We start from the raw sequence: 17443 nt of genomic DNA on the forward strand, positions 1-17443 counted from the left end.
AAATACATTTTTAAAAAAAAGAAACAGAACATAAACTACTTATTTAGATTAATACAAAATGTATTCTTTTATGAAATATATAAATTCTGTAAAAGCTTTATTACAATTTTATTATACTTAACACTATTGAAAAATTAGGTAATTATATTAGGGCATGATGGTGAATTATTATATTCACTAAACATAAAATAACTTAATATTTATCATTTAAATAGTATTTGTATACTTTTATTAAAGTACTTTACAAGACTGGACATTAATTATAATTAAAATAATAAACTTGAAAGTAGGAATAATTGGAATTTGTAAGTAGTATAGTTAGAACTGTAGAGCAAGATTTTTTATGCACTAAGAAATTATCAAATGCATGCTATTGAATACGCCCTATTTATAGGGTTAAAAAAATACATACACTTAAACCTAAATTTCAATAAACATTTTTTTTGTATGAATATACAAGGGTAATTTTTTTGCAATAAACTCATGCATAATTTGTTTATGGAATGTGCAACATTAATAATTACTTAAATAATAATAATAATTTTGGCTGCTAACGCTAAGTCCCTACCCTCCATGCCACGCCAGATACGCATATGTAGGCGTTAAGAGATTAGAAGCAATTTTAACGACCAGTTATATTACATTTATTCAAATTTATAATAATGGAAAGAAATGAGATCTAGTGATAGGTAATTATTTTTTCATATAATATAGTCTAAATTTCAGAAATTTAGCTTTTTGACAATTATAATACGTTTCTAGTAGGATTGGGAAGGAGTATTATACTAAGCAAATTAACTTGCTAAAATAGATGGAATACAAAAATTGGTTATATAGGTAAATGGTTTTAGTAATTTTTTTTTTTAAAAATTATATGAAGTTGTCGCGTAATTTCATTTGTTATTTAATATTTTAAGTGACAAACATGTTGTAATTATTATCTATTTATCTTGTATCATAAATTATATTATGGCTTCTATATGAATTAAAAAGTATTTTGGGGACTTATGGTGGACCGAAGTCACATGTTCGAGGTTATGCATGGATCGGAGTTGCTAGCTCCCGGATGGGTGACCACCTGGGTTCTTAGTGATGATTCCTCGTCCTATTTACATGTGTTTCAAACCAAGCAGTGAACTCAGGCTAATAACCATGCAGTTGACGCCTTGAGAAATATGTATATTCCTTTGGCCTGGCATATAGACACTGCAATAGTAGATATTCTTGTACCAATACCTAGAATAAAATAAATGGGTACACAAAATGTGCATTTTGCGGCGCGGTGTAATGGTGCCGTGTTGGTTGTTATCTAAACTGAGTAAAGCATCGTCCGGCGTCGCTAACTCTCGGATGGGTGACCACTTGGGTTTTTAGTGACAAATCCTTGACAAATATGCTGAAGTGTTTCTAAACAACCTGTAACCTACAGAATGATAATATAGCCATAGTTAAAGTTGCTAATGTTAAAAAAAAGTCTATTATGTAATGATAAAAATAATTAGAATACAAATTGTACATTTCTTAAATCTATAAGGTACTATAGTTAATAATTCACAAAACGTAAGTCATTTGAGATATAATTTTCTTAGGGACACTTTATCATTATTATATAATACTTCAATATCACATAAAAGAATAGAGGGACTGTGATGTATAGACTACTATTTATCACATGAACCATTTAATTGAAAAGAAAATTTGTGAAAAAAAAATTTTTAGATCATTTACCTTAAATATCCAAAATTGTAATATTTAATTATTTCTGTTGGGGAGTGTCGTTTTACTAGATACCATAAAAAAAAAAAAAAATAAAGAGGCTAATCTTCTTAATATTTTTAAGAAATATTACGTTAAGCTAAAAAAAAAATATTTATAAACAATTTAAAAACTTATATTTAAAAGTTGTTTTGCATAATAGAGCAAATTTTGCACCTTTCCAAGTATTCATTTTTACATAGCGATAGGGTTTGGAGCCATTTATGTATGGTCTAAGTTGTAAGAGGTGAACAATCAATATATCAACTTGATAAGCAAACACTTATATCGGAGACCAACTAAGGATCTTTTTATTCAAAGTGTCCTAGGGTAACTTCTGTTAGTCACGCGATAACCGAATACTATTTATTGTTCAAATTGATTCATATTAGACTCAGTGACGTAGTATAATCCTGGCTACGGCACTGCCTTCCCCGCGTGACTAGCAGAAGGTTACGTAAGTCATAAGAAGGTTGATAAACCTATAGTGACTATGGTGAGTCGAAGCTATGGTGATGATAGATGACTATCATCGCTTGTCGTTCCCTTAGCAATGATCTTTTCCTACTAACTATCAAGGTATTCGACATTGTGAACATAACGATGAGAGGAGAAAATATATAAATATGATTGAGGAAATAATATAGTATGTTTTAAGGTCATTATATCGGGTGATTCTTTTATCACTGAACACTCATTATTTCAAAAATTATTAATGTTTTTGAAAATATTAATTTACATAGTTTCAAGTTGTTAAAAAACCAACGTTTTTATTAAAAAATTTTATTTTAAAATATTTTTTATCCTTATCATTTTTTACTTTTTTGAATGACAAAATAGAGTTTTAATTTCATATTCCAAAGCAGAATATTTTTCTTAGTATTTTGATTCATAAAAATCGAATTCAGGACGAGTATTTTATGAGTTACCTATAAGTATTTAAAGTTTAGAAAAGCGGTGTAGTGGACAAACATTTTGCGGGGTAACCCCGTACTATTCCACTCTGCCAATCTAAACTTTAAATACTTATAACTCATAAACTACTCGTACTAAATTCGATTTTTATGCATCAAAATACTTCTGCTTTGGAATATGAAATTAAAACTTTATTTTGTCATTCAAAAAAGTGAAAAATTATAAGGATAAAAAATATTTTAAAATAAATTTTTTTAGTAAAAACGTTGGTTTTTTAACAACTTGAAACTATGTAAAAAAAATTGATAATTTTTGAAATAATGAGTGTTCAATGGTATAAGAATCACCCGGTAGTGTTATACCAGTATTTCATGAAAATTAATTAATGATATAATTATGAATCCTCTGATCATATGATATCATTTATTAAATCAAATTTAAATAAAAGTATTTAGTATAAAATAAATAAAAATTATTATTAAATTATTAATCCGCGGAGTCCCATGATTCCATTATCATTTTTTTTCTATTCATTTAAACATCGGTCATTTTTTATTTTTATAATTCAAACATTGGTAGCTTTGAGTACTCAAAATTATAATTTTTCAATAAACTAATTTTCGGATTAATAATTTGAATACTACAGACTGCAGTATGTAGTGTTTATTTCTAATCAATTTTTTTAAAAATTTTTTTGCTCTTTGAAAAACATTTGCCTACGGGTTCCGGGCCCCCCTTCTCATTTTTTTTCAATTAATTTAAGTATGCCAACTTTTGGAGTAGGTCCAAAATTTTATTTTGCTTCTTAAAAAACATTTGCCTGCGGGCTCTAGGTCACCCCTTCTCATTTTTTTCTTTAGTTCATTTGTTGTTTAATTTTGTGTAAGTTCAATATTTTTTTAGCTTCTTAAAAAACATTTGCCTGCGGGCTCCAGGTCACCCCTTCTCATTTTTTTTTCAATTAATTTAAGTATGCCAACTTTTGGAGTAGGTCCAAAATTTTATTTTGCTTCTTAAAAAACATTTGCCTGCGGGCTCTAGGTCACCCCTTCTCATTTTTTTCAATTAATTTAAACGTAGTTAATTTTTTGATTTTTATAATTCAAAAATTGGTAACCTGTAGTCCTCAAAATAATCATTGTTCAATAATCAAATTTTTACTAATAATTTCCCGGATTAATAGTTTTAATATTACAGCTGCAGTGTGTAGTGTTTATTTATAATCAATTTTTTTAAAAATTTTTTTAAAATTTCCCTAAACTTTCGGCTAATAATCACTTAATATTTCGGATAATAATCCCTTAATATTTCGGATAATAATCCCTTCATATTTAGGATAATATCCCTTCATATTTCGGCTAATATTCCCTTGATAATTCGGCGAATGGTCCCCCAATATTATCCACAATATCAAGGGATAATTATCCGATGAAGGGGGATATTATCCGAAATATATAGGGATTAATATCCGAAAGTTTTGTGAAATGTTATCCGAAATATTAAGGAAAGTGTTTTTTGAAAGATAAGTCGACTATTATCCAAAATATAACCTAACCGAAATACTAATGGATTATTATCCGAAATATTAAGTGATTATTAGCCGAAAGTTTAGGGAAATTTTAAAAAAAATTTTAAAAAAATTGATTATAAATAAACACTACACACTGCAGCTGTAATATTAAAACTATTAATCCGGGAAATTATTAGTAAAAATTTGATTATTGAACAATGATTATTTTGAGGACTACAGGTTACCAATTTTTGAATTATAAAAATCAAAAAATTAACTACGTTTAAATTAATTGAAAAAAATGAGAAGGGGTGACCTAGAGCCCGCAGGCAAATGTTTTTTAAGAAGCAAAATAAAATTTTGGACCTACTCCAAAAGTTGGCATACTTAAATTAATTGAAAAAAAAATGAGAAGGGGTGGCCTGGAGCCCGCAGGCAAATGTTTTTTAAGAAGCTAAAAAAATTTTTGGACCTACTTCAAAAGTTGGCATTTTTAAATTAATTGAAAAAAATGAGAAGGGGTGACCTGGAGCCCGCAGGCAAATGTTTTTTAAGAAGCTAAAAAAAATATTGAACTTACACAAAATTAAACAACAAATCAACTAAAGAAAAAAATGAGAAGGGGTCACCTAGAGCCCGCAGGCAAATGCTTTTTAAGAAGCAAAATAAAATTTTTGACTTACTCCAAAAGTTGGCATACTTAAATTAATTGAAAAAAAAATGAGAAGGGGTGACCTGGAGCCCGCAGGCAAATGTTTTTTAAGAAGCTAAAAAAAATTTTGGACCTACTTCAAAAGTTGGCATTTTTAAATTAATTGAAAAAAATGAGAAGGGGTGACCTAGAGCCCGCAGGCAAATGTTTTTTAAAAAGCTAAAAAAAATTTTGGGCCTACTCCAAAAGTTGGCATACCTAAATTAATTGAAAAAATTGAGAAGGGGTGACCTGGAGCCCGCAGGCAAATGTTTTTTAAGAAGCAAAAAAAATTTCAAAAAAATTGATTAGAAATAAACACTACACACTGCAGCTGTAATATTAAAATTATTTATCCGGGAAATTATTAGAAAAAATTTGATTATTGAACAATGATTAGTTTGAGGACTACAGGTTACCAATTTTTGAATTATAAAAATCAAAAAATTAACTACGTTTAAATGAATAGAAAAAAAATGAGGAGGGGGACCTAAAACCCTTAGACAGAAGTTTTTCAAGATGTAAATTAAAATATTGAACTTACACAAAATTAAACAACAAATCAACTAAAGAAAAAAATGAGAAGGGGTGACCTAGAGCCCGCGGGCAAATGTTTTTTAAGAAGCAAAATAAAATTTTGGACCTACTCCAAAAGTTGGCATACTTAAATTAATTGAAAAAAAAATGAGAAGGGGTGACCTGGAGCCCGCAGGCAAATGTTTTTTAAGAAGCTAAAAAAATATTGAACTTACACAAAATTAAACAACAAATGAACTAAAGAAAAAAATGAGAAGGGGTGACCTAGAGCCCGCAGGCAAATGTTTTTTAAGAAGCAAAATAAAATTTTGGACCTACTCCAAAAGTTGGCATACTTAAATTAATTGAAAAAAAATGAGAAGGGGGGCCCGGAACCCGTAGGCAAATGTTTTTCAAAGAGCAAAAAAATTTTTAAAAAAATTGATTAGAAATAAACACTACATACTGCAGTCTGTAGTATTCAAATTATTAATCCGAAAATTAGTTTATTGAAAAATTATAATTTTGAGTACTCAAAGCTACCAATGTTTGAATTATAAAAATAAAAAATGACCGATGTTTAAATGAATAGAAAAAAAATGATAATGGAATCATGGGACTCCGCGGATTAATAATTTAATAATAATTTTTATTTATTTTATACTAAATACTTTTATTTAAATTTGATTTAATAAATGATATCATATGATCAGAGGATTCATAATTATATCATTAATTAATTTTCATGAAATACTGGTATAACACTACCGGGTGATTCTTATACCATTGAACACTCATTATTTCAAAAATTATCAATTTTTTTTACATAGTTTCAAGTTGTTAAAAAACCAACGTTTTTACTAAAAAAATTTATTTTAAAATATTTTTTATCCTTATAATTTTTCACTTTTTTGAATGACAAAATAAAGTTTTAATTTCATATTCCAAAGCAGAAGTATTTTGATGCATAAAAATCGAATTTAGTACGAGTAGTTTATGAGTTATAAGTATTTAAAGTTTAGATTGGCAGAGTGGAATAGTACGGGGTTACCCCGCAAAATGTTTGTCCACTACACCGCTTTTCTAAACTTTAAATACTTATAGGTAACTCATAAAATACTCGTCCTGAATTCGATTTTTATGAATCAAAATACTAAGAAAAATATTCTGCTTTGGAATATGAAATTAAAACTCTATTTTGTCATTCAAAAAAGTAAAAAATGATAAGGATAAAAAATATTTTAAAATAAAATTTTTTAATAAAAACGTTGGTTTTTTAACAACTTGAAACTATGTAAATTAATATTTTCAAAAACATTAATAATTTTTGAAATAATGAGTGTTCAGTGATAAAAGAATCACCCGATATAATGACCTTAAAACATACTATATTATTTCCTCAATCATATTTATATATTTTCTCCTCTCATCGTTATGTTCACAATGTCGAATACCTTGATAGTTAGTAGGAAAAGATCATTGCTAAGGGAACGACAAGCGATGATAGTCATCTATCATCACCATAGCTTCGACTCACCATAGTCACTATAGGTTTATCAACCTTCTTATGACTTACGTAACCTTCTGCTAGTCACGCGGGGAAGGCAGTGCCGTAGCCAGGATTATACTACGTCACTGAGTCTAATATGAATCAATTTGAACAATAAATAGTATTCGGTTATCGCGTGACTAACAGAAGTTACCCTAGGACACTTTGAATAAAAAGATCCTTAGTTGGTCTCCGATATAAGTGTTTGCTTATCAAGTTGATATATTGATTGTTCACCTCTTACAACTTAGACCATACATAAATGGCTCCAAACCCTATCGCTATGTAAAAATGAATACTTGGAAAGGTGCAAAATTTGCTCTATTATGCAAAACAACTTTTAAATATAAGTTTTTAAATTGTTTATAAATATTTTTTTTTTAGCTTAACGTAATATTTCTTAAAAATATTAAGAAGATTAGCCTCTTTATTTTTTTTTTTTTTTATGGTATCTAGTAAAACGACACTCCCCAACAGAAATAATTAAATATTACAATTTTGGATATTTAAGGTAAATGATCTAAAAATTTTTTTTTCACAAATTTTCTTTTCAATTAAATGGTTCATGTGATAAATAGTAGTCTATACATCACAGTCCCTCTATTCTTTTATGTGATATTGAAGTATTATATAATAATGATAAAGTGTCCCTAAGAAAATTATATCTCAAATGACTTACGTTTTGTGAATTATTAACTATAGTACCTTATAGATTTAAGAAATGTACAATTTGTATTCTAATTATTTTTATCATTACATAATAGACTTTTTTTTAACATTAGCAACTTTAACTATGGCTATATTATCATTCTGTAGGTTACAGGTTGTTTAGAAACACTTCAGCATATTTGTCAAGGATTTGTCACTAAAAACCCAAGTGGTCACCCATCCGAGAGTTAGCGACGCCGGACGATGCTTTACTCAGTTTAGATAACAACCAACACGGCACCATTACACCGCGCCGCAAAATGCACATTTTGTGTACCCATTTATTTTATTCTAGGTATTGGTACAAGAATATCTACTATTGCAGTGTCTATATGCCAGGCCAAAGGAATATACATATTTCTCAAGGCGTCAACTGCATGGTTATTAGCCTGAGTTCACTGCTTGGTTTGAAACACATGTAAATAGGACGAGGAATCATCACTAAGAACCCAGGTGGTCACCCATCCGGGAGCTAGCAACTCCGATCCATGCATAACCTCGAACATGTGACTTCGGTCCACCATAAGTCCCCAAAATACTTTTTAATTCATATAGAAGCCATAATATAATTTATGATACAAGATAAATAGATAATAATTACAACATGTTTGTCACTTAAAATATTAAATAACAAATGAAATTACGCGACAACTTCATATAATTTTTAAAAAAAAAAATTACTAAAACCATTTACCTATATAACCAATTTTTGTATTCCATCTATTTTAGCAAGTTAATTTGCTTAGTATAATACTCCTTCCCAATCCTACTAGAAACGTATTATAATTGTCAAAAAGCTAAATTTCTGAAATTTAGACTATATTATATGAAAAAATAATTACCTATCACTAGATCTCATTTCTTTCCATTATTATAAATTTGAATAAATGTAATATAACTGGTCGTTAAAATTGCTTCTAATCTCTTAACGCCTACATATGCGTATCTGGCGTGGCATGGAGGGTAGGGACTTAGCGTTAGCAGCCAAAATTATTATTATTATTTAAGTAATTATTAATGTTGCACATTCCATAAACAAATTATGCATGAGTTTATTGCAAAAAAATTACCCTTGTATATTCATACAAAAAAAATGTTTATTGAAATTTAGGTTTAAGTGTATGTATTTTTTTAACCCTATAAATAGGGCGTATTCAATAGCATGCATTTGATAATTTCTTAGTGCATAAAAAATCTTGCTCTACAGTTCTAACTATACTACTTACAAATTCCAATTATTCCTACTTTCAAGTTTATTATTTTAATTATAATTAATGTCCAGTCTTGTAAAGTACTTTAATAAAAGTATACAAATACTATTTAAATGATAAATATTAAGTTATTTTATGTTTAGTGAATATAATAATTCACCATCATGCCCTAATATAATTACCTAATTTTTCAATAGTGTTAAGTATAATAAAATTGTAATAAAGCTTTTACAGAATTTATATATTTCATAAAAGAATACATTTTGTATTAATCTAAATAAGTAGTTTATGTTCTGTTTCTTTTTTTTAAAAATGTATTTGTTTTAAAATATTTAAATTATTTAAAGAATTTGAATTTTTTTTCCAAATATAAAAGTATAATAATTTAAAGTTTCCTATTTTATAGTTTTTTTTTTTTTTTTTTAAATATATAAAGCTGTAATATATTTGATAACGTTGTAAATATAAATAAAATGTTTGTTATTTTAAAGATTTGAATAAAATATTAATTTGATTGATCGAATATGTTAACAAAACATATATTATGAGTAATGACCAATCATATTTTTTAGTTGGTCTTTTACTAGAGTTAAAGTAAGCATTTTACCCTGTCAACTTTTTTATTAATGTAAGTTGGTAAATTTAGATTCATTAATTTAAATAATTTTATTATGAAGATATACTTTTGTACAATAATGTTGAGTATAATTGTATATATTATTTTTGTAGTTTTTTTGATATCAGGTTTGTAAATATTCGTTATGTTCTAGACTTATAAGTCAATTTTTAAACTTCAAAAACTTCTACCAAAACTACAAAACTACTAAAATACGATTGGTAACTTTGGGCATAATGGCGTCATTATTATGTCGAGTGTGGAGACAGCGCTCGTATTGGCTACATTTTGTGTTGTAACAGGGCATTCCTACAAACTCTTATAATACAAACAGTCAACAATCAATAGCCAATTCAACTTGATAACATTTAAGAAGATGTCAGTGAATTTCTTTTTTCTCTCTCTGACCGACGCACAATATACCAAATTTTTACGTTTATCATTATTGTAAACGAAAATGTTGGTATAATATACGTGGGTTAGAGAAAGAAAAGATACACCGACATCCTCTTAATCGGCCTAACCAACCTTATCTTTTTATTCTATCCAATAAGTCGAAAGTTGTAAACCTATTGACTTGGTGGTTTCTGCCAAAGAGTCTGTTACCTTTGCAATTAAAGATCCTTTCCTACGTATTCCACATTGTTAACATAACTAACCTACCTAACTATTCCCCCTTCACCCACCTAACCAAACCTATCCATCTATCTCTCTCCCCATCCCTCTATACCCCCTCACACTCACCCTATCACTCTCTCTCCCAAACTCTCCCTACCTTCATTCTTACACCCTAACTATCTCTCACCCCATATCACTCACCCCCTTGCAGTCTCCCAAATCCTCTCTAATCTCCTTTCTCACACACTACAACTCCCAATCTCACACTCCCAGTCACTATAGTACCTACAAGTCATCGTACCTGATAATCGGAGAAAATATTTAAATATCATTGAGGAAATAATTTTAAAAAACAAATTTAAAAATTTTATACCTCACCAATTTTCTAATATTTTAATCATGACTTTATTTATTTTCGGAATAGTGTTATATCAGTGGTTTCAATACATTTAATTTTAAAATATGTATCCTCAGATCAATTAACAATAAAAAAGGTAACCTACTAAAAAATAGAAAAATATCTACTTACCCCATGTCCGAAACATAATCTTCAAAATACTGTATCGTTGACGCATTTCACACTGCTGAATATGATATTTTATTCTTAATTGACAAATTTTCACTGGCGAATACCATTTCTGAAATTATAAGCACTCAGTAAAAAGTTCAATAATATTTTATGACCTATGAGTTTTTAGTCATTGCAGATAATAAATATCTAAAATAACCATTTTAATAAATAATATTTAATTTTGACCCGGCTTACCTAGTTATTATTATGTGTTAATTTGTGTTTTGAACATTTTATTCAAGAATCTATTAGTTTTTTTATATATACAAATATAAAATTTCTTTACTGGTCATGAGGAGTCAGTTATTACCTACCAGAGCTGGGGTGTTAATTTTTATTTTAATAATAGTTTATGATTTGAGTATTAATTACTATTGCTTATTAGTTGTTGTATTTATTTTATTTCAATAATATCTAAATTTTATACCAATTAATTGTATGTTAATTTTTGTAATATCGTATTTAAAAAAATAAGTAATACATTTTTTTAGGTGTACAAGGTATAGGTCCTTATGGTATATATAGATATTAGGTGAACAACAATGGTTATATATCACTATAATTTGCCTGATATTTCAGTAAAAAAAATTCTATACTAAATTATTAGTTTCCTACGACCTATTTCCTTCAGATTTTACTAAGTGTTCGACTAGTACGGTTTAGTTAATAAAATTCACTGCTCTGTTATCTATTATTTCATAATTCCAAGTAATAAATACAAGACTAAGGTTTCGCCAACAAAATAATTTAATACTCATTATGTGGAAATAATTCTCATGTTCCTAACTTTACATTAGGTCACACTGACATTCAAAACTGGATATGTGAGTCATTTGGGAAAGATTTAATTAAAAAAAAAAAAAATGTAACGTCTAGAAAAATTGAATCAAATAGAAATAATATTGTTAATGAAATAGAAGAGCCTTTTATTATTATTACCTTATATTAATTAGAATTGATATTTCTATGTCATTATTGAAGTTGGAGAGGTATTATCGAATACTAATATTGAATAAGATAAATCTGTTAATTTTTGTTGTGAAAAGTTGGATAATTACGGGGAAAAACGCAAGATCTTTTTACTATAACTAAATCGCTTGAAGAAAAAATCAATGAAATAGATAAAAAATATATATGAACCTAGATACATAAATATAAATCTTTCTGAGCAGTAACAACTAATGAACGATATTTAAATAATTGGTATTCCCATTACTAAAAACGAATATATAATTGAGATAATTAAATTTTGACAATAATCATCCCAAGGCGGACATTGAATGTATCGTACAGTTAGTAGGCAGTAGTAAGATATGACATACTGACAAAGGTCTCTTGAATTATGATGACGATATGTGTCTTATTGTTACCGGTTTATATTTTGTTGCTGTACATAGAAAAGCTAATCAATGCCTAGATATATAGTATACAGTGTACCTATAAATCGAAAATGTTGTGATTCAAATTTTAAATTATTTACGGTTATTAGATTTTTATAGGAACACCAATATAAATTAAAGGAATATGTCCAAAACTGATTTCGCATAAACCAAAGTTACAACTAGATAAAATTATCTTCCAGAGAATATGCTGAAGTAAGAAATTGAAGCATTTTTTCGACTATTTATCGTGTACAGTCGAAAAAAATCACATACCTATCATTACAATATCAATACATTCATCGATTCACTTAAAATCTAAATCGTAATCATGATAACCAAATGGATCTAATTTAAACTATAAACACTTAAATGGATTTTAATTTAAATAATTAATAAATTAATTTTTATGGATAATAGTTTATTTTAGTACAAAATTAATTAATTAATTATTAGAAATTGTTGAATAATAATTGTGTTCATGAAAATAAGTTATTAATGAAATTACTGCTATTTAGGGTGAATTCTTGAAATATATACTTTATCCCAATATTACCGTGCATAAAATTAATAATTATAATTAATTAATATTATATTTTATGACTTTAAGCTATCTAAAAGACGTATTGAATATTTTTAATTTGTCTATTTTACTCCCCATAAGTTGGTATTGATAAATCATATTTTCTTACAAAAACCTATAAAATCTAATACCCACATGATTCCACATGTATTTTTTAAATAAATATTTAAGCTAATTTTAATCTTTTCTTACTATGTAACTACAATTAATTATATACACCATTATATACGATAGAGATTTCGTTGCACTAGAAATTTATTAAAAAGGCTTTTCTTTAGTCTTATGAATAGTCAAAAAAATATATTAAGATAAGAACTCCTATCTGTAAGTACTACATTATTTATATAAATACCTATACGATAATTATGTATAATATAATTAATTTAAATATGATTAATTTAGATTATTAAAATGCATGAACGCGCACACTAGTGATAGGTATACAATCTACTACCACCCGGAGAATATTATTTTTTTAAGTGTTCAAACTTATAAGTCCCTATGATATAGATATTAGGTGTGAATTATAAATAACTATAAATATACCTAAAATAACAATACAATTTTTGTGAAATAGATAGTTTTCTAACATTGGATTTGGAAAATATTAGCAGTCATAATTAAAAATTGTGTCGTATCTTCTAATGACTCATCAGTTATAACCACGGGTTTTTCTATTTGTTATTTCGAAATGTATATTTACAAAACCCTTATAATTTTTAATTACAATTATTCTACGCTTGGCGACCGGAAAAAACGACTACAGTGTTTGAATTATTCAATCTTCAATCTTGCGTATATATTAAACAATTCAGAAACAAAGTAGGTATGCGTCTATCTATGACACTTGGATAATATATATTATTTCGTGACATTAAATATTTTTTTGAAGTCTAAAATATTAATTTGTTCCCCAAAAGAATATAAAAACAAACTTACCTTAAACATCGACTGTTTCGGGTTTCGACGAAATCTGCGTGACGTGTTTGCACTCCGATGGTGATGAATAGAAACGCATCTGATACTGAATTGAAATCTGAAAATATTGTACATAATTGATGAAAAAAAAAATCATACGGAATGCTGTAAGGTTTTCGTTCATGTCTGCTTTGCTAATTGAAATTTTAGAATCATTAATCGACCGCATCTTCTGCGACGACTTTGACAATCGCCATGGATTATATCATTACATTACGTCAATAAGATAATTTCAAAGATATATATAAATATTATAATACAACTTTTACATCAAAGAGGTTCGTGTTTACGATTTGCTCATTAAAATAATAAAACGTTATATACCAATAACCAAAATAATTTACAACTTTAAATTAGAATTAGATATAACATAATATTAAGTTGGTATTATTTTATATATTTATTTTATTTTTGATTAATATGGTGTAAAAATATTAGAATAGCACGATCATATTTTTTTATGATTCATTGAATAAATATATTAATATAAATAAATGTGGTTACTACTAATTATTAGAGTTAACACAAATGTATGCAATAAATATCTACGCAAATATACAGTACCTGCTATACCGACTATTCCAAGTAGTTTGTAAAATTCCAATTTTAACATTTTCCTGTTATTTTATACCATTACATACGATACCCGTAAGTCAACATTAAGTTATAAGTGAATACCATTAGTATAATATGATTAAAATATATTATAATACAATAATTCAATAATAGTTTATAGTGTTTGTAGAGATTTCGTCGCAATCGAAATTTATATAAAAGGCTTATGGATAGTAAAAAAAATATTGAATTTGCAATAACATTAAAACACGAATGTTAAATGTCGATCAAATAAAATATATTAAATATATGAAAAAAACAATTCGATAATTTACTTTTAGAATCTATACACATCCATGATTTATGTTAGGTTAGGTTAGGTCGTATTTGCGTTCTCTTAACTGCAGGCGTGTAACCGTTAAATAAGGGTGCTGTATACTCATTATTAGATGCCCATCATAATCCAATAACCGAATGATACAACTATACAAGGACCCACCCCTCAGGTCTAAACACCGGATTTTGAGTTAATTGTGGTTGAAGGGCTTAGAATACTTACGTATCTACAATGCACCTAAAAGTAAAATTATAACGATTGTTGAATTTCACGATACATAAGAACGCCCGTGTATTGTACCTTTGTATTGTACCTTTGAGCTCGCGTTTTTTATATACATTGTGCATTTGTGAATAAAAACAATGCATGAATTCACGTCACCCAGTTAGGAGATTATCAGTGGTATAATCGAGGTAATAAATAGGAAATTATATTTATACTCAAAAGTAAACGTAAGGTTTAAGCCTAAAAATAATATGAAAATAAACTTACGACTTTTCCGGTCTGTGCTGTATCTATATACAGTACCCCTACACGTCCTACACCACCGACAAAGAAATAGCAGCTATCTTCATCCGTCTTCATCTCACTTCGTAACGAGACTTGAAAGTATCGAGTAGTTTTATGAGAACAACCTGAACGGAACGAATTATGCGAGTATATTTTTTGTACTAAAGTTACTGCTTAACGACTAGTCCGGCTATTGGTGGCCTTTTTGGTCAATGAAATGATTAGAATCGTTAATCGTCTCTAACGAATGTCATCGATTGAGAGTTTGCCATAGATGATGTATAATACAATATAAAAATTCCATAAATCTTATACTCTATTATATGTAAGTACTATATTATGTTTTTATTTTTATAGATTCACTGTGTTTAGTAAATAATAATGTACGGCATTGTGTTTATTAAAAATAATTGTTTTTAAATAGGTATAGGCACTTGTTGTAAGTACAACAAAATAGGCAACTGTAATCATTATTTTTTTATTAAAATATTTAATTTCGTCAAAGTGTTATTTTTGAATCTGGGTAGGTTACCTGCATAGTTTTGTCATAAAAAAGTTTGTACAAATGTACGATTTATAGCTGTTAAAAAAAACATAACACAATTTAAACTGGTATGTATAATATTTAAATTTTAAACTAACGCAGTTAAACATGCTTTGCTATGATATCCACTAGGTAAACTAAGAAGTCGAAAATAAATGCGTGTGTATATGGCGTTGGTACTTTTAAGTTGAGGATTAATCATTATTGTGCCAATAAAATACCTAATCGTAATTTATTGGGAAAAAAATAAAATATCAAATTATATAAATGACATATTAAAAAAATTAGCTCAGGATTGGCATATTAATATAATTATACATACTAATTAAGTAAGACAACCAAGTATATGTTATATGTTCCCTAAAGAATAAAACTGTCATATAATTTTTTAATTTATAATTATTTTCTAATTAACCTATCACCTATGTAGATATGAGTAAATTGTGATATGTTGTGTACTAACCAATATACTTTTTAAACAATGATATAATAGTAAACATTTTATTTTATTAAAGATATTGTTAATTTTATTTATCATTAATTTATATATTATGTAATAGGTTATTTTTTTCCTATTCATAAAACAGGAATGGGTGGGAACTGTTTATCACAATATACTATATCACCTTTTCCTGTAAATATAATATAGATACCTATTAGTTATGGGTACGTAATATAATATATTATTATATTTTTTTTTTAATGTTCATATCAATAATATCTAGTTATATTTATCCATAAAAAGTTATTATCCTTAATTTTAAATGAATTTAAACCATTGTATTTTCGTAAATATTTTCTTCCTAATCATTGTGGGTGGAAGTGGAAGACATAACATATATATTTATCTTTAATTTTCATATTTGACTGCGTCCGAATTGCATGTCAAAAAAAAATGTCGGAATTGCACGTCGTGTATCAGCAACAATTTATTTATTATACACTTATTATATTAGCCATTAGGTATAACTTAAACTTTTTTTTGAACTTTTCTAATTTAAAAAAAAAACCGCATGTATAGAAACGCTCTATGATATGGTTGTTACAACTGGTTAGTTTGTAGATTGAAATATTTTAAGCTTAAGTTTTATTTTGAACTGTATTTGTTATAGTATACATTTTATATTATTATTATAATTATTTATTTTAAAAACTGGACCAAATTTTATATTATTATTTAAATTATTTTTTTTTAAAAAACTCGACCAAATTTAATATTATTATATTAATTACTAAATTTTATATTATTATTGTAATTATTTATTTAAAATATACCATGTACAATTGTAAAATACATTCAGAACTAAATGTAGCAAAAGACCGTTCTTTCAGTGGAAAAATAAGTTAAATTAGAAAAGTTCGAAAAAAGTTTAAGTTATACCTAGTATAATAAGTTTATAATAAATAAAAATCTATCAACCTGATAATCTGATGGCATGCAATTTGGACAAACCCTTCGATGGGGTGGCATGCAATTTGGACATTCCAATTTATGTTTTTTTTTTTAGCATGCGATTCGGAGTATTCGGACTCACCATCATTTTTCGAGGTGCTGCCGGTGCGACGTTGAGTTGACAGTTTTACTCAGCTGCTGTATAGGTAGGTACTGATGAATAGGGAACAAACTTTAATGCCATAGAAAATAAGAAAAATAACCTATAAAATACAACTTAATATCAAAAAAATGCCTTAAAAAACTTAAAAATCTTTTTTAAATTCAATAAAATCACAATTAGATAAATAGCTTTACATAATTGCATGCAATATGTTGTAACTGCTTATTGTATGTGTATGTATACATATATTATAATTATTATCATTGCATTTTGAAAAATTCTTAGATAAAGTTGGTCATAATATCAGAACAAGGCTTATAGATAAACATTAAAATTATTGA

At 27.2% G+C, this 17443-nt stretch overlaps 1 long non-coding RNA gene across 4 annotated transcripts; it reads right to left on the reverse strand.

The window, feature by feature from the left end:
• Window positions 1-265: 265 nt before the first annotated feature.
• Window positions 266-17195, reverse strand: LOC149058640 (uncharacterized). Of its 4 annotated transcripts, XR_016190067.1 has the most exons (5): window positions 17082-17195; window positions 14985-15127; window positions 13562-13658; window positions 10619-10727; window positions 266-1423 (listed from the first exon to the last, which is right to left on the reverse strand). It is a non-coding gene; the product is annotated as an uncharacterized LOC149058640 (long non-coding RNA). The 4 variants fall into 4 exon arrangements; XR_016190065.1 differs by lacking the exon at window positions 17082-17195 and having other exon boundaries at window positions 14985-15320; XR_016190066.1 differs by lacking the exon at window positions 266-1423 and having other exon boundaries at window positions 10413-10727.
• Between the last annotated feature and the right edge of the window lie 248 nt (window positions 17196-17443).

The sequence above is a fragment of the Diuraphis noxia genome, unplaced genomic scaffold (genome assembly GCF_037042655.1).
Source record: "Diuraphis noxia isolate RWA-SAM2 unplaced genomic scaffold, SU_Dnox_SAM2 contig0002, whole genome shotgun sequence".
Classification (NCBI taxonomy): domain Eukaryota; kingdom Metazoa; phylum Arthropoda; class Insecta; order Hemiptera; family Aphididae; genus Diuraphis; species Diuraphis noxia.